The sequence below is a fragment of the Sceloporus occidentalis genome, unplaced genomic scaffold, assembly GCF_023333645.1.
Source record: "Sceloporus occidentalis isolate IW3139 unplaced genomic scaffold, rSceOcc1.0.p SCAF_3, whole genome shotgun sequence".
Lineage (NCBI taxonomy): Eukaryota > Metazoa > Chordata > Lepidosauria > Squamata > Phrynosomatidae > Sceloporus > Sceloporus occidentalis.
The window spans coordinates 43,585,889-43,599,859 of record NW_028316983.1 but is presented as its reverse complement, the minus strand read 5'-3'; positions in this window follow the sequence as shown (position 1 = coordinate 43,599,859).

Below are 13,971 nucleotides of genomic sequence, written 5' to 3'. Positions count from 1 at the left end.
AGGTCTCCATCAGACAGAGAATGGCAATAAAAGGATTTCCTGAAACTTAATCTTTAGCTCAACTTAGAAATTGTATAGTTCTCCATGTATTGTTGAACTGCAGATCCCAGCATCCCTAGCCAGCATTCCCATTGGGGAATAATGCTGACCTCTGCAGCTCAGCAATAGCTGAATGGCCCCATTCTTGACTAAGGTGTTTATCACATGGGAGGGAAGCACCCAAATCCCGTGGATAAAGGGGTTTAAATCGATGAATATCTGACAAGAGTGGGATTGCTTTCAGATGACATCGCACAACTTTGGCATTAACTTCAGGAAAATCCCAAAGTTAAAAAGTGGTGTGATTTTGCTGCTTTTTGCACAGGTTAATCTTGAGTTAATGCCGAAGTGCCCAACATGTCTGAAAACAACCCTGGTCTTGCAGGATATTCACGGGATTTAAACCCCGTTTATCCACAGGATTTGGGCACTTTGCCTCCCATGTGATAAACTCCTTAGATCACAGAGTCTCACACTATTCTCTGATCAAAAAATCCAGAAATCCCTTTCCCAACAGAAGTTATACTGTGCACATCAGATCCAATCAGCCAACTGGAGATGCTACATTAGCAAGCAGAAGTTGATTACATTTTCAACTGCCATGAATGAAACAATTACATGATAGCAATGCATTCCAGAGATCTAATGGAAGCAAACCTAAATTGAAATGGAATTAGAATTTGAGCTGATAATGGCTAGTTGAGCAGGCACTGGAAATTGCATAAAAATGTCCTGATGGTATCAGTCTGAACATTCATGATGGTGTCTGGAGAAAGAGCTGTTGGAACTAAGCCCAGCACAATCACAGCACCCAAAGTGGTGATATGTGATCAGAGTAACCCTTCATGTTTATTGTTGTTCAACAAATCTCTGATCCTATTTAACTTATTTCATATGTACTATATTGTTTTGCTTTATATTCTAGCATATTATTTTGACAACAGGGCTGAAGGAGAGAGCTAAGAGACCCAAGGAGAGCCAGAATGGTTCATGCATTGAATAATGACTCTGGAGACCAGGGTTTGAATCTCCACTCAGCTATAGAAACCCACTGGATGACCTTGAGCAAGTCACACTCTCTCAGCCACAGAGAAACACAAAGGCAAATTACCTCTGAATAAATCTTGCCAAGAAAAAGCTGTAATATAGGTTTGCCTTAAGGTTACCATGTTTATTGTTGTTCATGTGGAACAACAGATCTGCTTTGGCTTCAGATTCAGCAACTCATTGGCCTTTTATGCCCATTTGAATTGCAGACAAAGAGGGCAAACTTATACTAGCTTCGAATTAAAGTATATATGAAGGGAAAGGACTTTGACACCAAGACCTTTATGCATCTCGCATCATCCAACGTATTTCACGCTAATCAGTGCTGCACAAGCCCCTTCTTGCACTGTTGCTGCTACCACAGCATAACAGAGCATACACTTGGGGTGCATCTACACTGTAGAAATAATGCAGTTTGACATCATTTTAAGTGCTGTGGTTCCATCCTATAGAATCCTAGGATTTGTAGTTTTCCAAGGTCTTTAGCCTTCCCTGCCAAAGAGTGTTGGTGCCTCACAAAACTAAAAATCTCAGGATTTTGTAGGATGGAGTCAGGGTGGTTAAGGTGGTGTCAAACTGCATCATTTCTACAGAGTATTATTATTATTATTAACCTTTATTTATAAAGCGCTGTAAATGTACACAGCGCTGTACATACAATCTTTTTAATTAGACGGTTCCCTGCCCTCGGGCTTACAATCTAAAAAGACATGACATAAAAGGAGAAGGGAAAGGTGGTGGGGCTAGTAGGCTAATACATATAAAGTACATAGCAATACAGGAAATGGTTTGATAAAACAGGCACCAAAAGAACATCAAATAGCAAGCAACAATTATGCAATGCCTGGGAACGCTTCTCTGAACAGGATGGTCTTCAACTCTGTTTTGAAGTTGGTTAAAGAAGTGATGGCTCTTGCTCGCGGGGGAAGAAGGTTCCAGGAGTGAGGGGCAACAAGTGAAAAGGGGCGAATCCTAGATGGGGCAGAGGAAATCCTGGGCTGGGACAGCAGACCTTGACTACCAGAATGGAGGGCCTGAGTGGGAAGGTGAGGAGAAAGAAGGTCTGATAAATAAGGAGGGGCCAGCCCATGGAGGGCTTTAAACGTCGACAGCAGGAGCTTATACTGAATATGGAAAGGGAGGGGGAGCCAGTGAAGGGATGCCAACACGGGAGAGATGTGGTCAGAGCGGTGGGCGGATGTGATAATACGTGCAGCTGAATGTTGGATAGAAATTAAAGGACGGAGGTGAGAAAGAGGAAGCCCAGCCAGGAGGACGTTACAGTAATCAAGTCGTGAGACCACTAGGGCATGGACCAGGATCTCAGCATTAGAGGCGGAGAGATATGGTTGGATTTTGGCAATATTGTACAAAAAGAATCTACAAGCCTTGGCTGTGGTCTGGATCTGAGGGGTACACGACAGAGAAGAATCAAAAATAAAACCAAGACTGCCGGCTTGCTGGACTGGTTGAATAGAAATGTTGTCCACAGAGACAGAAAAGGAGTGTTGAAGGGTGGGCTTAGGAGGAAAGACAAGAAGCTCCGTCTTGGACATGTTGAGCTTCAAACGCCGATGGCGCATCCACTGCAAGACAGCTGTGAGACATGACGAAACTTGCTGTTCAAGCTTTGGAGAAAGATCGGAGTTGGAAAGATATAATTGGGTGTCATCGGCATACAGATGGCAGGAAAAACCAAAAGAGCTAATGAGTTTACCTGAGGACAGTGTGTAGAGAGAAAACAGAAGGGGACCCAGAACAGAGCCCTGGGGAACTCCAACAGATATGGGTAAAATAGATAAATAGCATCTACCGAGAAAACAGTAAAACCAAAACTTCACTATCTGTTTAAGAACAATGCAAATAAATACACACTGCTTTAACCTTTTAACCCTATAGAAGATAACAAGGCTAGACAGAAGCGTTCAAATCAGTTGAGTCTTCTTCTTGCAGCATCCAGTCTTACAACAGAAAACTCTGTTGTACAGTCCAGAGAAAGCTGTACAACTGGCCTGAACTTGGTCTATAGCTTTGTCCTAAAGTACATGCCCTTCACGGATTACTATTTATTTTCTCCCTCTTTGTATATTGAAACATTGTGCTATACACCACCGAATCCTCTTACCTCCGCAACTTGTTTACTGGTAATGATGGCTGCCAAATTGAAGAGCAAAGAAAAGCTCTTTAAATATATTTTGTGAAGAAACCCAGGTGGATTTTGATTGGTGAATCTGATATTGTAAGAAGGGGGGTGAAAAATGGGAAGAGGGCCAAAATTGCTAGAATCTATATCAGAGTTAAGGTTAAAGAAGCAAATGCGATACCTTCTGATTATGCAATCCAAACCAAACATAGTTTAGAAGAGTCAATGAGGCATCTGTATTGACAATCAAGGGATTGCTTCATTTTGTGCAAATCTAAAAGGGCTCAGTGACAGTGACCTCTTTTTGCCCCTCTGCCAGAATGCGGAGGGTTCCTGAGTGTCACAGATGAGGTGTTGTTCATGGGCAACCAACAATGTCTTCACACTGAGGCCCAGGTTTGGAGTGACTACTCATAGACTAGAATGGTAGTAAGCCACTGCCTCAGTCAGGGTTGTTAGCCCCACTTTAACACATAGTTATCTTCCAGTAAATAGTCCTAGGATCACCATACGTCAGAAATGAGTTGAAGGCACACAACAACAAAATATGTCAATAAGCTAGTGTAATATAGTGGTTTGAGTGCTGGGCTACAATTCTGGAGACCAGGGTTTGATTCCCAGTTCAGACATAGAAACCTATTGGGTGACCCTGAGTGAGTCACACACTTTCAGCCCCAGAAAATAAACCCATGATAGATTCATCTTGAACAACTTGAAGGCACACACCAACAAAATAAGGTTATATTGCATTGGTGTTCCACACCTGTGAGCTCAGAATACGTATTGACCAATGCGATATAACATGAATACGCTTTGGCCAATGCGTATTCACGGCTGGGTTCCGAACTGCAGGCAGCCGGCTCCTCCGTTTTGCGAGTGCGCAAAATTAGTGGATCGGTGGGATCCGTATTGATGGCCAGTGCGAAACCTCTGCTGCTTTGGCTGGTGTGTACATCCAATCTGCTGGTTCTCCTGAAGACCACCGGGTTACAAATTTCTCATGATGCTGCGCTGGAATTTCCCCCATCTCCTTCCGTTGGCCCTTTCCCCTTTCAGGACAACCGCCGGGGCTGGGGAGCGATTTTTCCACTGAATGTGATAAAGCAGAAACCTTTTGTGGGGGGGGATGTATATGTATGTATATACGTATATGTATGTATGTATGTATGTATACACACACACACACACACACAAAGATGTGTGTGTAAGCATATACATGCAGCGTTACACTTTCGGCTGCTCCACAGTGTGTGTGTGTGTGTGTGTGTGTGTGTACACACACACACATACATATATATATATATATATATATATGTATATGTGTGTATATATGTATATGTGTATATATATATATATATATATATATATATATATATACACACACACACACACAAAGATGTGTGTGTAAGCATATACATGCAGCATTACACTTTTGGCTGCTCCACAGTTTGTGTGTACGTGTGTGTGTGTGTGTGTGTGTGTGTGTGTGTATATATATATATATATATGCACATATATATCTATATATATATGTGTGTGTGTGTGTGTATATATATAGGTATATGTATGTATATATATATACACACACACACACACACACACAAAGATGTGTGTGTAAGCATATACATGCAGCATTACACTTTCAGCTGCTCCACAGTTTGTGTGTGTATATGTCTGTATATATGTATATGTGTGTGTGTGTGTGTGTGTATATATATATATATATATAGGGCAAAAAAGTAATAATGAATTTTATTTGGTTGGTTGACTTGTGCATACTGGTTTGTGCAAACTGTACACACTGCACAATGCTGTTATCTCATTAACATGTCAGAATAGCCTGCCATTTGGAAGCACAGGTGAGTGCTTGTTATCATTGACTTTTGAGTCTCAAATAGTTAGCAATAACAGAAACGAGATATCAGATGGCCTATATGCCATATGTTCAATGGACAACTTAAAGATATGCCAGACACAAATGAAACTAATCCTGACATGAATTGAGCCTAGAAGGTGCGAAATGCTATTTTGTCATCTCCACATTGTCCTGATTCGGACAAGGTGGGCAAAGTGTATACCTCCAGGACACGTGACTATAAACAATGGAACTGCCCTGGCAGCAACATTTTGCACCTGAAAACTAGTGTGATTGCAAGTTCATTGATAGGTTTCCCCTGTCCATGAAAAAGACTATCTAACCACACTTGGGGGATGCAGCAGCTACAGGTTGGAGGGGACATTGTGCAATAGGTATCACCAAAACCACTTTTCCTTTCTGGGTCTAGTCACAGTTTAAAAGCCACCTCTAATCTCATGCTTCAGTCATCTAAGCATTTGGCTTAGACTTTGGTCTGTTGGAGCTCTGCTACTGTAGCCTGTCTGCCCCAAAGCAGGACACAGACAATGATTGGACACTTATTCAAACAACTAAATTTAAATGTAACTTTTTCTCCTTCCCCTTTCTTTTTACAAGAGGATCATTTTTAAAAAAAAAAATCCAAACCAAGATATATATGAACACTGAATTAGCATGTAACATAATAAGAAATGAGTTTAAATATTTCAACCAACTTTAACTTTTTGAAGCACTTTTTGATAGTGTTTCTGAATCTAGCTGGCTTGTAGCTGCAGCAATTAAATCCTAAAATCTGACATGCTTGTCACAGGTCAAAAACTGACCAACATCACATGATGAGATAAGGTGCCTACTATCAGGGTCACTGTGCCCTGTGCCCTGTACTCTATAACATCATCTAGGCCACACAGAAGAAGAAGAAGAAATCAGCAGCTACAAAAGTATGGCCAAATAGAAATCCAGCAGGTGCAAGATATCACTTGTAGAAATCTCAACACAATTAAACTAAAAGAGCTATTAATCTACCTACTGATTTAAAATTAGATTATGAATTATGATTAATAACAGTGACATTTGAAATATATTTCTATAATCCTCTCGTTTGGATTTCTGCAATGCGCTCTACATGGGGCAACCCTTGTACCATACCCGGAAGCTGCAACTTGTGCAGAATATGGCAGCCCGACTGGTCACTGGCACTGCCAGGGCCAGTCATATAACACCAGTCCTTAAAGACCTACATTGGCTGCCTATTCGCTTCCGGGCGCAATACAAGGTGTTGGTTATTACCTATAAAGCCGTAAATGGCTTGGGCCCAGGGTATCTGGAGGACCGCCTCTCTCCGTACAATCCGCCCCGCACACTCAGATCATCAGGGCAGCAATTGTTAAGAGTTCCAGAGGGGAAATACATTTCCACTTCTAAGAGGGCCTTCTCCATCTCGGCCCCCAACCTCTGGAACTCGCTGCCCTTTGAGCTCCGCTCAGCCACTTCCCTAGCCCAATTTTAGAAGGGGCTAAAAACCTACTTATTCGAGCAGGCCTACCCCTGACCTCTGCCCCCAGAATACTTCCTCCCCCCCTTTGGCCAGCACTGTTTTGCCGGCATGAATTTTATTATTTTTATTGAATTGTTTTAACCAATTTTGTATAGTTGCATTGTTGTACTGTTGTATATTTGCTGTACACCGCCCTGATTCTAAGAAGGGCGATATATAAATAAAATTTTTATTATTATTATTATAAATATATATTTCTGATATTTCCAATTGCTCTTTAGCAGCTGTTTCTGACTCAAAGAATTGTTTATTTAGGGTCCAATACTGATCTATTTGAGATGACCTCACTTTATACAGGCTGTATCTGCACTGCAAAAATAATCCAATCTGATACCACTTTAACTGTCATGGCTCAGTGCTGTAGAATTGTGAGAGTTGTAGTTTGTTGTGGCACAAGAGCTCTCTGACAGAGAAAGCTAAATGTCTCACAAAGCGTTAGTTCCCAGAATTCCATAGCATTGAGCCAAAGCAGTTAAAGTGATATCAAACTGGATTATTTCTCCAGTGCAGATGCACACACAGACCAGCATTTAACACTAGCCTCAGGGTAGAGTGGGGGCATGACATCCACACACCGCACATCAGGGACGTAGCCAGGATTTTAGGAAGGGGGGTCCAGATTAAGTGCCACCATTATAATGGGGCTTGGATGTGGTGGCGCAGCAGCACACACCATTCATTTTTCTAATGAAGGGGGGGCGGACCCCAAGGACCCCCCCCTGGCTACGTCCCTGCGCACACCCCAATGCCGCCCCGATGTTGCCCCAATGCCAGTGTCATGCTGCCCACCTGATCACATGGCAGGCAGCAAAAGGGTGTGTCTTTGGCACAGCGTTTAGATGTGCTGCACCAAAGAAACTCCTAAAAGCCCCTGCTGCCGTGACAGACAGCTTTTTGCCCTTTAATTAGGAGCAGCATTTTGCCAGCCCTTTTTGGGCCAGCAATGTGCCAGATTGAGGCTGCAGCATGTGCTTGCTGCGGGCCTGATCCAGTGCTCCCAGGGGCGGCATGGAGCCACTCTTTTGGGATAGTCTGTCTTCCCCACAGTGGGATTTACATTTATAGAGAAAGATATATGACTGATCTATTTGAATTTTTTGGATGTTTTCTGTATTTCATTGTATGGAACACTTTCCTGGTTCACAGTATACTTCAAGCAGGTTTTCCTAGCTAGTAAAAGAGGCTACTATGCTTTTAAAAAGATTAAGGCGGGATACAGACTGCCGCTTTGCGGCGGTCTCCCGCCGGCGCCATTTGCTCCGCGAGGGAGCCGCAGCAGCCAAACCGCGCGGCTCCCGCGCAGAGCAAAAAAGAAGCTCCATTTCGGAGCTTCTTTTTGCGGCGCCTTTATGACGTCGCGAGGCGCCTGGCTCAGCGTCCGATACGTAAACATGGCGGCCCCCATCGCCTGGCTCAGCGTCCGATACGTAAACATGGCGGCCCCCATGTGGAAGGGGCGCCGCCATGTTGTACGTATTCCATACGTACTAGGGTTAGGGGGGTGCGGAAGCACCGCCCCTTCCTAACCCTAGTACGTATAGAAGACGTACTATATGGCGGTCTGTATCCCGCCTAAGAAACTTTAAAACAGCCCTAGGATCATTGTCTAATACTATAGCAAGTACATTTCTATACCACTCATTAGTATACTTAAGCACTCCCTAAGCAGTTTATAATGTGCAAGCTAATTGCCAACAACAAGCTGGGTATTCATTTTAGCGAGCTATAGAAGGATGCTAAGCTGAGTCGAGCCTGAGCCCCTGACTGGTACTGAACTCACAACCTTTTGGTTGAGTGGCCCCAGTATAGGCATTTAACCACTGCATGACCAGGACTCCTCCTATGCATTTTGTTTTTAAATGTGAATATGAATAAATATTTTATAAGGAAAATGTAGGTTAGTACAGAAGAAGGACACAAAGGACTTAACAATCAATACATACAAAAGTCATGTGGAGAAGAAATAGGTTGATCCATCCATCCTTCAACAAGGTTGTCCAAAGGAGGGCGACTATAATGGTGAAGGGAGCTGGGGATGTTTAGTCTGGAGATGAAACAGTTTAAGAGGTGATATGATAGCCCTGTTTCAGTAGTTGAAGGGATGTCATATTGAGGATGGAGCAAATTTGTTTTCTGCTGGTCCAGAGAAGAGAACCCAGAACAATGGATGCAAGCTCCAGGAAAAGAGATTCCACCTCAACATTAGGATGAACTTCCTGACAGTAAGGGCTGTTCAACAGTGGAACACACTCCCTTGGAGAGTGGTGGAGTCTCCTTCTCTGGAGGTCTTTAAACAGAGGCTGGTTGGCCATCTGTCGGGGATGCTTTGATTGAGAGTTCCTGCATGGCAGAATGGGATTGGACTGGATGGCCATTGTGGTCTCTTTCAACTCTATCATTCTATGGTTCTAAGATTCTTGTTGCATGTTGGATGCTATATTTTGTGTGTGTTTTACAAAATATAAGGGCATGAATGGCTATAAGTATTCTTTATAGATAGAATAGACTACATGGCTCTTGTGATCTCTTCCAACTCTATGATTCTATGATTTAACCACATATAGTGAAGGCAATTCTGGACATTCATCAACCTAAGTATAAATATAAATATAATATAAAGAGAGGGATAGTTTAGTTGCGAAACAGAAAAATGCAAAAAACTGAGAAGGTTTATTTCATTGGTACAATAGCTTTTACTCTAGCTGAGTCATATACAAATATGATACATTACGTGACAGCAGGTAGTCAGAATAATGATGACCAGCTACAATCTTATGTTATTGGGTGATTGTATGAAAGGGTCACAATGGACCAGGGGGTGCTGAAAAGTTCTTGACCCAAGCTTTGCATGCGTCCTACATTTCCTTCCCTTTCTCAAGGTTGCCCAAAACATTTGGTCAGATGGAATAACAGTATAATTTCAGATCAGGATAGTTACCTAAGTGGGAAAGGTGTTATTTCACTTAAAATGTAGTTTTAAAATACAAGATCCTGTACAGTTTTTACTTGATGTGAACAGGTTGGAATCATTTATAATGTATTTATAGTAATAATGTTGATTCTGGGGTGAGAGTAATTCAGCATGTCCAGAAACAGAGTGGTTAAAGGGAAGGGTTATGGTACCAATAAGCCTTCGCCAATCATTTCATTCACTTCCAGGCTCCCTGACTGGTTATCTGGATAATCTGCAATACCAATACGCATATGATCATTTTTAACCTCCTCATATCAAAACACAGTGGCAAGTCTGCCATCTGTTGGGGAAAAGGTATGCAGTTTAATAATCATTGTGGATCTTACAAACGTATAACATCAGGCACAATGGAACTGCCCTTAAAGTAACACCCAGGCAAATTAAAGACTTGATCATACTTTGAAAATTAAAACATGTACTTGTGTTCCTGAAAAAGAAGCAAAGCATAGTGTTGGTTTGGAAAATGTGTGTTGGTTGCAAATAAGATGTAGAAAAGATCTTGACTGTCTAATAGACACAGATGACTCCGACATGTTTGGAATGTGGATCAAAATGCATTCTATCCCCTTATTTGTTCAACTTGTATGGATAAAACATCATAAGAAGAACAGGTTTAGACTGAAATGAAGGAGGAGTGAAGATAGGAGGAAGGAGCATCAACAATCTTAGGTATGCGGATGACACCATATTGCTAGCAGAAAACATCACAGACCTGGAGCAATTACTATGGAAAGTCAAGGAAGGAAGTGCAAAGGCAGGCTTGCTGCTGAATATAAGGAAAACAAAAAATAATTAGTACAGAGAATCTATGCAAATTCAATCTAGACAATGAGGAAATCAAAATAAAGAGTTCCCATACCAAGGATCAAACATTGACTAGAATGGGAACTGTAGTCAAGAAATAATAATAATAATAATAATAATAATAATAATAATAATAATAATTTATTTATATACCACTATTCCAAATTAGATCACAGGGGTGTACAGCAAGAAGTGATACAATATAAAAACCCGACATAACACGTATTACCGACAAAATAGTAACAACATCCCATTAGAAGTTACAAACTATAAAACTTACAGATAATTAAAACCACAAAAACAAAGCTAGCTGGATAAAAACATTTGTATATCAGGGGGAGAACAGCATAACATTAGGACACGTGGGGGAAAGCTTGTCGGAAAAGAAAGGTCTTAAGTTTCTTCCTAAAAAGATCTAGGGAGGTGACAGAGCGGAGCTCGTCAGGAAGGGAGTTCCAGATTTGCGGGGCCGAGGTAGAAAATGCCCTTTGTGAGGACGAGATATATCTCGTCTTAGGAACCCTCAACAAATGCTTCCCGACCGATCTGAGAGTGCGGGGCGGATTATATGGGGAGAGGCGGTCCTCCAAGTACCCTGGGCCCAAGCCATTTAGGGCTTTATAGGTAATAACCAACACCTTGTATTGCGCCTGGAAGCGAATAGGCAGCCAATGTAGATCTTGCAGGATAGCTGTTATATGGCTAGTCCTGGAGCATCCAGTGACCAACCTAGCTGCTAAGCAGGCATTTAGAGGAGAGATGCCATCCCTAGTCACTGCATCAGTCGGAGACACAGAGAAACATATTTGGGTGTCATCAGCGTACTGATAACACCGCACCCCGTGTCTCCGGATGATCTCTCCCAGCGGTTTCATGTAAATGTTAAATAGCATGGGGGACAAAATTGCTCCTTGAGGGACGCCAGGTGTAAGCGCCCTCTTATCGGAACAACAGTCCCCCAGCTGCACCATCTGGAATCTGCCCGAGAGGTAGGAACGGAACCACTGGAGTGCAGTGCCACCAATACCCAACTCCCTCAGGCGTTCCAGAAGGATACCATGGTCAATGGTATCGAAAGCCGCTGAGATGTCCAAAAGCACAAACAGGGACACGCTTCCCCTGTCCATGCCCAGACGGAGATCATCAACTAAGGCGACCATGGCAGTCTCAACTCCACAGCCTGCCCGGAAGCCGTTTGAAATGGGTCAAGAAAATCCGTTTCATCCAAGATCACTTGAAGCTGGACTGCAACCACTCTCTCGATCACCTTTCCCAAAAAAGGCAGCAGCGAAACAGGCCGATAGTTTTTCCGAATCAGGGGGTCTAGGGAGGGCTTTTTTAGCAATAGTTTTACAACTGCAGATTTTAGGCTGGATGGAAACCGCCCTTCCTCGAAAGATGAATTAATTATACGGCGCAACATAGTAGTTACAGCCGTACCCCCCTGAGCTGCCAGCCATGAAGGACAGGGATCGAGAGAGCATGTCGTCTTCCTAAAGCTTAGAAGAATCTTGTCCACTTCCTCGGTACTCACAGACTCAAAATGATCCAGTATAACAGGGTCCATGGAAGCTCTGGACGCCTCTACTCTAGGTTCTGAAGAAATACTGGCGTCGAGATCAGCCCTTAGCCGAGAGATTTTATCCGCGAAGAAGTTGTTAAACTCGTCACAGCAGGCTTTAGATGGCTCCAAAATAGGGTTCAAGGAGGGAGGCAGCTGAGTAAGCTCCCTCACTACCCTGAACAGCTCTGCCGGACGCGACTCCGCAGACGCAATACGTGCAGCATAGAACGAATGCTTTGCTGCACTTATTGCCACTCCGTAGGCCTTCAAAAGAGAGTCCAGGAGTGCCTTGTCAGCTAAATGCTGGTGTCTTCGCCAGTTGGGCTCTAGTCATTGCACAGCCCGCTTCCTTTCCCTGAGGTCTTCAGTATACCAGGGTCGTTTTTTTGGAAGCAGGCTGGAAAGGACGCTTGGGAGTGAAACTGTGTATAGCCCTGGAGAGATCTTTATCCCAGGTGTTAGTCAGGGCCTCAACAGAATCGCCGTCAGTTCCAACCATAAACCCCTCTAGGGCTTCTTGGAACCTTTTGGGTTCCATCAGCCTTCGAGGGTGGACCATCCTAATAGGTCCACCACCCCCGGAAGGGATATGAGTAGATGCCTTGAATCTAGCTTCAACCAGGAAATGGTCCATCCATGATAGGGCAGAGACATTACTTACCTCAGCCCACGGAGTCTCCATGTCCATACAAAAGACGACATCGAGTGTATTACCAGCCAAATGCGTAGGCCCCAAGACCAATTGGGACAGGCCCATGGCAGCACCAGTTAGATCATGGCTGGCCTCAAATGGGATGTTGAGGTCCCCCAGGACAAGAAGCCTAGGGGACTCCAACACCAGTTTGGAGACCAGCTGTGTCAGCTCGGCCAGGGAGTCAGTTAGCGCATGGGGTGGCCGGTAGACCAACAGAATCCCCAGACTGTCTCTGGCCTTCAGGGTCAGGTAAATACATTCGATGAAGTCAGTTTTTCGGACATAGTTCCTAGTCAAGGAAAGGGTGTTGTTATCGATCAAGGCAATACCCCCCCCCCCCCCGCCGCCCACCTAACCTGATCTCGTCGTTAACTGAGTACCCAGCAGGTAGGGCCTGTGCCAAACTGCTTCACTCTCAGGCCCAAGTCAGGTCTCAGTAATACAAGCCAGGTCACAGCTCTTATCCTGTATAAGATCGTATATTATGTGGAACTTGTTCCTTAAAGACCTGGCATTGCACAGGAGCAGAGACAGGGTTTGTGGTACGGTTGGACTGACCCTCAGATCTCTTTGGTTAGGAGAGTGGATGGAAGAAGAGATAGATATTACGCATCTCGCCTTCCTTTCCAATATGATTCCATTCTCCTACCGCTATATCTCCCCCTGCCCCACACTACTCCAATAGGTGCTCCAACACAATCACCAGTCACCTCTCCAAGCTGTACATGCTCCATGTCTGGTAAATCTCTCCCCAGCAATACAAAAACGCTGCAGCAGAGGATGACTAGCATGCAAGTCATTCCTCGGCTGCTGGCACAGCTAGCAATACCCCACCCCTGTCCCTTCTGCGACGCTGAGATGGAACAAGCCAGCGGTGTCCCCTGGAATGCGCAGCTGCGCAAGTTCTTACAGTCCAAAGGGACCACTACGGTGGCAGCACACCAGCAACAGCAGCGAAGTCTGCTGGGAGCCTCTGTTGGGGGCGGGATGAAATGCCTCTCTCACAGGCACAGCCCCCTCCCAGCTGAGCAGCAATAAAAATAAAAAGACTAGGAATGGGAAGGGCAGCAATGGAAGACCTACACAAGATCTTAAAGAGCAAAGATATGCAACTGAGCACTAAAGTTAGAATCATCCAAACCATTGCATTCCCTATCACCATGTAAAGATAGATGTGAGATCTGGACAGATAAGAAAAAGGCAGATAAGAGGAAAATCAATGCATTTGAATTGTGGTGCTGGAGAAGAGTGTTGACAATACTGTCGACAGGCAAAAAAGACAAGCAAATACAT